Source organism: Schistocerca gregaria, unplaced genomic scaffold (assembly GCF_023897955.1).
Source record: "Schistocerca gregaria isolate iqSchGreg1 unplaced genomic scaffold, iqSchGreg1.2 ptg001139l, whole genome shotgun sequence".
NCBI lineage: Eukaryota > Metazoa > Arthropoda > Insecta > Orthoptera > Acrididae > Schistocerca > Schistocerca gregaria.
In genome coordinates, this window is record NW_026062471.1 from 27,501 (window position 1) to 35,000 (window position 7,500).

At 51.6% G+C, this 7,500-nt stretch overlaps 3 non-coding genes across 3 annotated transcripts in view; all 3 read right to left on the reverse strand.

Moving 5' to 3' along the window:
* LOC126328712 (large subunit ribosomal RNA) overlaps positions 1 to 235 on the reverse strand; it is a 4,222-nt gene extending 3,987 nt beyond the window's left edge. Inside the window, exon 1 of the ribosomal RNA XR_007561947.1 lies at positions 1 to 235. This exon is cut by the window's left edge and continues 3,987 nt beyond it. This is a non-coding gene — a ribosomal RNA (large subunit ribosomal RNA).
* A 188-nt stretch (positions 236 to 423) lies between these two features.
* Positions 424 to 578, reverse strand: LOC126328714 (5.8S ribosomal RNA). Its single transcript, XR_007561949.1, has one exon. It is a non-coding gene; the product is annotated as a 5.8S ribosomal RNA (ribosomal RNA).
* A 362-nt stretch (positions 579 to 940) lies between these two features.
* On the reverse strand, positions 941 to 2,833 carry LOC126328705 (small subunit ribosomal RNA). The gene has a single exon (XR_007561940.1). It is a non-coding gene; the product is annotated as a small subunit ribosomal RNA (ribosomal RNA).
* Between the last annotated feature and the right edge of the window lie 4,667 nt (positions 2,834 to 7,500).

A 7,500-nucleotide genomic window follows, 5' to 3' on the forward strand; every position in this document is an offset into this window, starting at 1 on the left:
CTGGCACCCTCTACGGGCCGTGGCCTCATTCAAGTTGGACTTGGGCTCGGCGCGAGGCGTCGGGGTAGTGGACCCTCCCAAACACCACATGCCACGACAGGCGGCAGCCTGCGGGGTTCGGTGCTGGACTCTTCCCTGTTCGCTCGCCGCTACTGGGGGAATCCTTGTTAGTTTCTTTTCCTCCGCTTAGTAATATGCTTAAATTCAGCGGGTAGTCTCGCCTGCTCTGAGGTCGTTGTACGAGGTGTCGCACGCCACACCGCCAGCCGGCTGTGCACGCTACCGAGAAAGTACCGGTATGCGAACCGCCAGGCGACGGGCGCGCATCGCACGTTTAAGGAGACGCGGCCGGCCACACAGGCGACCACGACACTCCCACGTCTCCGAAGCGGGACAAACGCCGCGCGCTTCAGTATACGTAGCCGACCCTCAGCCAGACGTGGCCCGGGAACGGAATCCATGGACCGCAATGTGCGTTCGAAACGTCGATGTTCATGTGTCCTGCAGTTCACATGTCGACGCGCAATTTGCTGCGTTCTTCATCGACCCACGAGCCGAGTGATCCACCGTCCTGGGTGATCTTTTCCTTTTCAGTCTCCCACTGTCTCTTTCAAGACAGTAGCATTTGCGGGACTGAGGCGTCTGACGGCCCCTGTTCCACTATTTTTTTTGTGTCCAACGGCCTCACAGCCGATGGGCGTCGTACGGCTCCACACCGGAGCGGACAGGCACTCGGGCGAACGTCATTCAAAACCGGCGCCAGGCGCCAGGTACCGCAGGCCAGCCGCTCCAGAGCTTCAGCGCTCGTACCACACAACAACAACACTTCCGCTAGTTTTGAGAGGCACGCGTGGTTCCGCACGCGGCGCACGGCCACTGCCGTACAGGTAGCGTGTTGCGCGACACGACACGCACATCGAAAGACATGCAGTCTAGTCGGTAATGATCCTTCCGCAGGTTCACCTACGGAAACCTTGTTACGACTTTTACTTCCTCTAAATGATCAAGTTTGGTCATCTTTCCGGTAGCATCGGCAACGACAGAGTCGATGCCGCGTACCAGTCCGAAGACCTCACTAAATCATTCAATCGGTAGTAGCGACGGGCGGTGTGTACAAAGGGCAGGGACGTAATCAACGCGAGCTTATGACTCGCGCTTACTGGGAATTCCTCGTTCATGGGGAACAATTGCAAGCCCCAATCCCTAGCACGAAGGAGGTTCAGCGGGTTACCCCGACCTTTCGGCCTAGGAAGACACGCTGATTCCTTCAGTGTAGCGCGCGTGCGGCCCAGAACATCTAAGGGCATCACAGACCTGTTATTGCTCAATCTCGTGCGGCTAGAAGCCGCCTGTCCCTCTAAGAAGAAAAGTAATCGCTGACAGCACGAAGGATGTCACGCGACTAGTTAGCAGGCTAGAGTCTCGTTCGTTATCGGAATTAACCAGACAAATCGCTCCACCAACTAAGAACGGCCATGCACCACCACCCACCGAATCAAGAAAGAGCTATCAATCTGTCAATCCTTCCGGTGTCCGGGCCTGGTGAGGTTTCCCGTGTTGAGTCAAATTAAGCCGCAGGCTCCACTCCTGGTGGTGCCCTTCCGTCAATTCCTTTAAGTTTCAGCTTTGCAACCATACTTCCCCCGGAACCCAAAAGCTTTGGTTTCCCGGAGGCTGCCCGCCGAGTCATCGGAGGAACTGCGGCGGATCGCTGGCTGGCATCGTTTATGGTTAGAACTAGGGCGGTATCTGATCGCCTTCGAACCTCTAACTTTCGTTCTTGATTAATGAAAACATACTTGGCAAATGCTTTCGCTTCTGTTCGTCTTGCGACGATCCAAGAATTTCACCTCTAACGTCGCAATACGAATGCCCCCGCCTGTCCCTATTAATCATTACCTCGGGTTCCGAAAACCAACAAAATAGAACCGAGGTCCTATTCCATTATTCCATGCACACAGTATTCAGGCGGGCTTGCCTGCTTTAAGCACTCTAATTTGTTCAAAGTAAACGTGCCGGCCCACCGAGACACTCAACAAAGAGCACCCTGGTAGGATTTAAACGGGGTCCGCCTCGGGACGCGAAAGCACCCCTTCGGCTCGCCCCACCGGCAGGACGTCCCACGATACATGCCAGTTAAACACCGACGGGCGGTGAACCAACAGCGTGGGACACAAATCCAACTACGAGCTTTTTAACCGCAACAACTTTAATATACGCTATTGGAGCTGGAATTACCGCGGCTGCTGGCACCAGACTTGCCCTCCAATAGATACTCGTTAAAGGATTTAAAGTGTACTCATTCCGATTACGGGGCCTCGGATGAGTCCCGTATCGTTATTTTTCGTCACTACCTCCCCGTGCCGGGAGTGGGTAATTTGCGCGCCTGCTGCCTTCCTTGGATGTGGTAGCCGTTTCTCAGGCTCCCTCTCCGGAATCGAACCCTGATTCCCCGTTACCCGTTACAACCATGGTAGGCGCAGAACCTACCATCGACAGTTGATAAGGCAGACATTTGAAAGATGCGTCGCCGGTACGAGGACCGTGCGATCAGCCCAAAGTTATTCAGAGTCACCAAGGCAAACGGACCAGACAAGCCAATCCGATTGGTTTTGATCTAATAAAAGCGTCCCTTCCATCTCTGGTCGGGACTCTGTTTGCATGTATTAGCTCTAGAATTACCACAGTTATCCAAGTAACGTGGGTACGATCTAAGGAACCATAACTGATTTAATGAGCCATTCGCGGTTTCACCTTAATGCGGCTTGTACTGAGACATGCATGGCTTAATCTTTGAGACAAGCATATGACTACTGGCAGGATCAACCAGGGAGCTGCGTCAACTAGAGCTGAGCAGCCGGCCGCCCGGGAGTGTGTCCCGGGGGCCCGCGCGAACACGCAAGCGTCCGCTCAATTATTCTGCAAACAGGAGGAGGCCGAGCTCCCCTGCACGATACACCTCGAAACCCTCTCAGGTCCCGGCGGCGCGCAGCGCCGTCCTAGGTACTTGGTCGGTTTCGAGAGAGGCGCAATCGCCCGGAGTTAGGCGAGTAGACGGTTTTAGTGCGAACACCCTTGCTCCCAACTGAGCTTGCCGCTGCCGACAGAGGCCCGGGAGCGTGCTGTCGTGGCATTGCCGGCGGGAGACAACACGCGCCACCTATGGTGACCGGCAGCTCCAACGCCAGCGCCACACAAGGGCAAAGCCCCACTTGGGTGCAGAAGCGAACTCTCCCAGCACAGCGCACGCGCCAACACGTCCGCACAACTGCGATACAAACCACCTGCGAGAACCGCTGGGGCGACCGAGCAGCAGACGGCGTCGCGGCGCCGAGTGCCAGGCGGCGGCGCATCCTCAACGCACACAGTCCTCAATCAGACCAGCACACTGCAGATGTCCACCGCGCTTCGCACCGGGCTCGGCTGAACCAACTTTGGCCGCCAGGCGCCGCGTGCAGGGTGCGCCGCAGCGTAGCTGCGCCGCCTGCCGGGCCCGTCGGCTGGCGCTCCTGCCACTCGGCGCCCCCCACCAGCCGCCTGTTGCGCGTGCGCCCACGCAGCGCGCGGCCAACACGCCGGGCGGCCCCCCTTCACCGGCCGGGAACAGTCCCACCAAGCCACCGCCGCGTATCGCTTCATACCCACATGGGCCTAGTCACGCGTGTGGATGTGGCGGGTACCGCTGAAACAACCGGTTAATAGCTGTACCGATCGTCGCCATCACAGATTCACCTCCAGCGTGAACAACCGCTCAACAACGGATTTCCAGTTCATTTGCGTATCTTGGGCAGTAAACGTAGATGTCCACCTACATTTGCGAATTCAACAATTCTTGCATGCCAGGATGTCATGTGTCACGACACGCTACATCAGACCACATACACACTGCGACATGTGCAGAAGAGAACACGTGGAAGGTGGCCCGCGCACGTATGCGATGTACCTTCCGCGATCCACTGTCAACCGGCATCTGCGGCATGTCCCAGATATGGAACGCGGTCCACCAGGGTAGCACTTTGTGTGAGGCAATACGACAAAGTCGGAATACACGCGTCACTACATCAGACGGCTCACGCTGACCTGACCTGACCTGACTCACCGCACCACCACCCCCAGCGACCCAGGGTGACATACAATGCGTTCGTACGTTCCTCCCACACGCCTCTACGGCGTACCACAGTGCAACCTAGCTGTTATTGGGAGACGAGACAAGTAGCATCAAGCACAACATATGGAAATTGAGATTCGACACCGTTGGGCACAGCCAGCGTACGGTCACACGTATCACACTACTTCACTCTGTACGTAACGACCGATGATCGGTACAGCGTGTGGGTTACGCGTACGACATCAGCGGACAATGGACACAGACCATACCACGACGTACACTGAGGGCGTCGACATCTGAATGCAACTGAACAGCTGCGAGGCTCATTTAACACTCAAACGCCAGACCGACCAGCTTGAGAGGACAGAGACACAAAGAGGGGGACAGAGGGGGACAGAGGGGGGGGAGGGGGGGGGTCGGCGATATAGTCCTATTGCAGTACAATTGACAGTGGATAGCAGGAATATGTGGAAAGTAAGCAACACTCGCAAGACATCTACATGAGGATAACAACGACACCAGAGATTCCGAGCAGTGAACTATGTTAGGCAAAGGGACAACGTGGGTTAGGTTAAGGGACAACGTGGGTTAGGTTAAGGGACAACGTGGGTTAGGTTAAGGGACAACGTGGGTTAGGTTAAGGGACAACGTGGGTTAGGTTAAGGGACAACGTGGGTTAGGTTAAGGGACAACGTGGGTTAGGTTAAGGGACAACGTGGGTTAGGTTAAGGGACAACGTGGGTTAGGTTAAGGGACAACGTGGGTTAGGTTAAGGGACAACGTGGGTTAGGTTAAGGGACAACGTGGGTTAGGTTAAGGGACAACGTGGGTTAGGTTAAGGGACAATGTCGGTTAGGTTAAGGGACAACGTCGGTTAGGTTAAGGGACAACGTGGGTTAGGTTAAGGGACAACGTGGGTTAGGTTAAGGGACAACGTGGGTTAGGTTAAGGGACAACGTGGGTTAGGTTAAGGGACAACGTGGGTTAGGTTAAGGGACAACGTGGGTTAGGTTAAGGGACAACGTGGGTTAGGTTAAGGGACAACTTGAGTTAGGTTAAGGGACAACTTGAGTTAGGTTAAGGGACAACTTGAGTTAGGTTAAGGGACAACTTGAGTTAGGTTAAGGGACAACTTGAGTTAGGTTAAGGGACAACTTGAGTTAGGTTAAGGGACAACTTGAGTTAGGTTAAGGGACAACTTGAGTTAGGTTAAGGGACAACTTGAGTTAGGTTAAGGGACAAATTGAGTTAGGTTAAGGGACAAATTGAGTTAGGTTAAGGGACAAATTGAGTTAGGTTAAGGGACAAATTGAGTTAGGTTAAGGGACAAATTGAGTTAGGTTAAGGGACAAATTGAGTTAGGTTAAGGGACAACTTGAGTTAGGTTAAGGGACAAATTGAGTTAGGTTAAGGGACAACTTGAGTTAGGTTAAGGGACAACTTGAGTTAGGTTAAGGGACAACTTGAGTTAGGTTAAGGGACAACTTGAGTTAGGTTAAGGGACAACTTGAGTTAGGTTAAGGGACAACTTGAGTTAGGTTAAGGGACAACTTGAGTTAGGTTAAGGGACAACTTGAGTTAGGTTAAGGGACAACTTGAGTTAGGTTAAGGGACAACTTGAGTTAGGTTAAGGGACAACTTGAGTTAGGTTAAGGGACAAATTGAGTTAGGTTAAGGGACAAATTGAGTTAGGTTAAGGGACAACTTGAGTTAGGTTAAGGGACAAATTGAGTTAGGTTAAGGGACAAATTGAGTTAGGTTAAGGGACAACTTGAGTTAGGTTAAGGGACAACTTGAGTTAGGTTAAGGGACAACTTGAGTTAGGTTAAGGGACAACTTGAGTTAGGTTAAGGGACAACTTGAGTTAGGTTAAGGGACAACTTGAGTTAGGTTAAGGGACAACTTGAGTTAGGTTAAGGGACAACTTGAGTTAGGTTAAGGGACAACTTGAGTTAGGTTAAGGGACAACTTGAGTTAGGTTAAGGGACAACTTGAGTTAGGTTAAGGGACAAATTGAGTTAGGTTAAGGGACAAATTGAGTTAGGTTAAGGGACAAATTGAGTTAGGTTAAGGGACAACTTGAGTTAGGTTAAGGGACAAATTGAGTTAGGTTAAGGGACAACTTGAGTTAGGTTAAGGGACAACTTGAGTTAGGTTAAGGGACAACTTGAGTTAGGTTAAGGGACAACTTGAGTTAGGTTAAGGGACAACTTGAGTTAGGTTAAGGGACAACTTGAGTTAGGTTAAGGGACAAATTGAGTTAGGTTAAGGGACAACTTGAGTTAGGTTAAGGGACAACTTGAGTTAGGTTAAGGGACAACTTGAGTTAGGTTAAGGGACAACTTGAGTTAGGTTAAGGGACAAATTGAGTTAGGTTAAGGGACAAATTGAGTTAGGTTAAGCGATAATCTGGTACAGCCACAGTTAGGTTAAGCGATAATCTGGTACAGCCACAGTTAGGTTAAGCGATAATCTGGTACAGCCACAGTTAGGTTAAGCGATAATCTGGTACAGCCACAGTTAGGTTAAGCGATAAACTGGTACAGCCACAGTTAGGTTAAGCGATAAACTGGTACAGCCACAGTTAGGTTAAGCGATAAACTGGTACAGCCACAGTTAGGTTAAGCGATAAACTGGTACAGCCACAGTTAGGTTAAGCGATAAACTGGTACAGCCACAGTTAGGTTAAGCGATAAACTGGTACAGCCACAGTTAGGTTAAGCGATAAACTGGTACAGCCACAGTTAGGTTAAGCGATAAACTGGTACAGCCACAGTTAGGTTAAGCGATAAACTGGTACAGCCACAGTTAGGTTAAGCGATAAACTGGTACAGCCACAGTTAGGTTAAGCGATAAACTGGTACAGCCACAGTTAGGTTAAGCGATAAACTGGTACAGCCACAGTTAGGTTAAGCGATAAACTGGTACAGCCACAGTTAGGTTAAGCGATAAACTGGTACAGCCACAGTTAGGTTAAGCGATAAAGTTGGTTAAATTTGGTATTGTGTGGGAAGGGGGCAGAGAGAGAGGGGGGGGGGGTGGATAGTGGTGGCAGTACACGGATGCCTGAGTCACCGTCAGATACGTCACGTCGGTTCGATGCTTGTAGCAAGAGGCTGGCGGATGTGTGTCTCTCACTTCTGCAATTTTTCATGTGGTATAACACGAGGGCGGGGGATGATATTTGGTGCCCCTCTGTGTAGGATGTGTGTTGGTGGTGTTGATTTATCTGAGCAATGGTAGTTGTCGGAGGAGTGGGGTATTGTGCTTTTATAGGTGGACCTACTGCTCTGGTTATCATAGTGTCGACGGTGCAATGTGGCAGAGAGGATGCACTCGACATTGTCGCATTCCAGATGTTTACGTATTGTGTGTCTCCGTTGCAGGCCGAG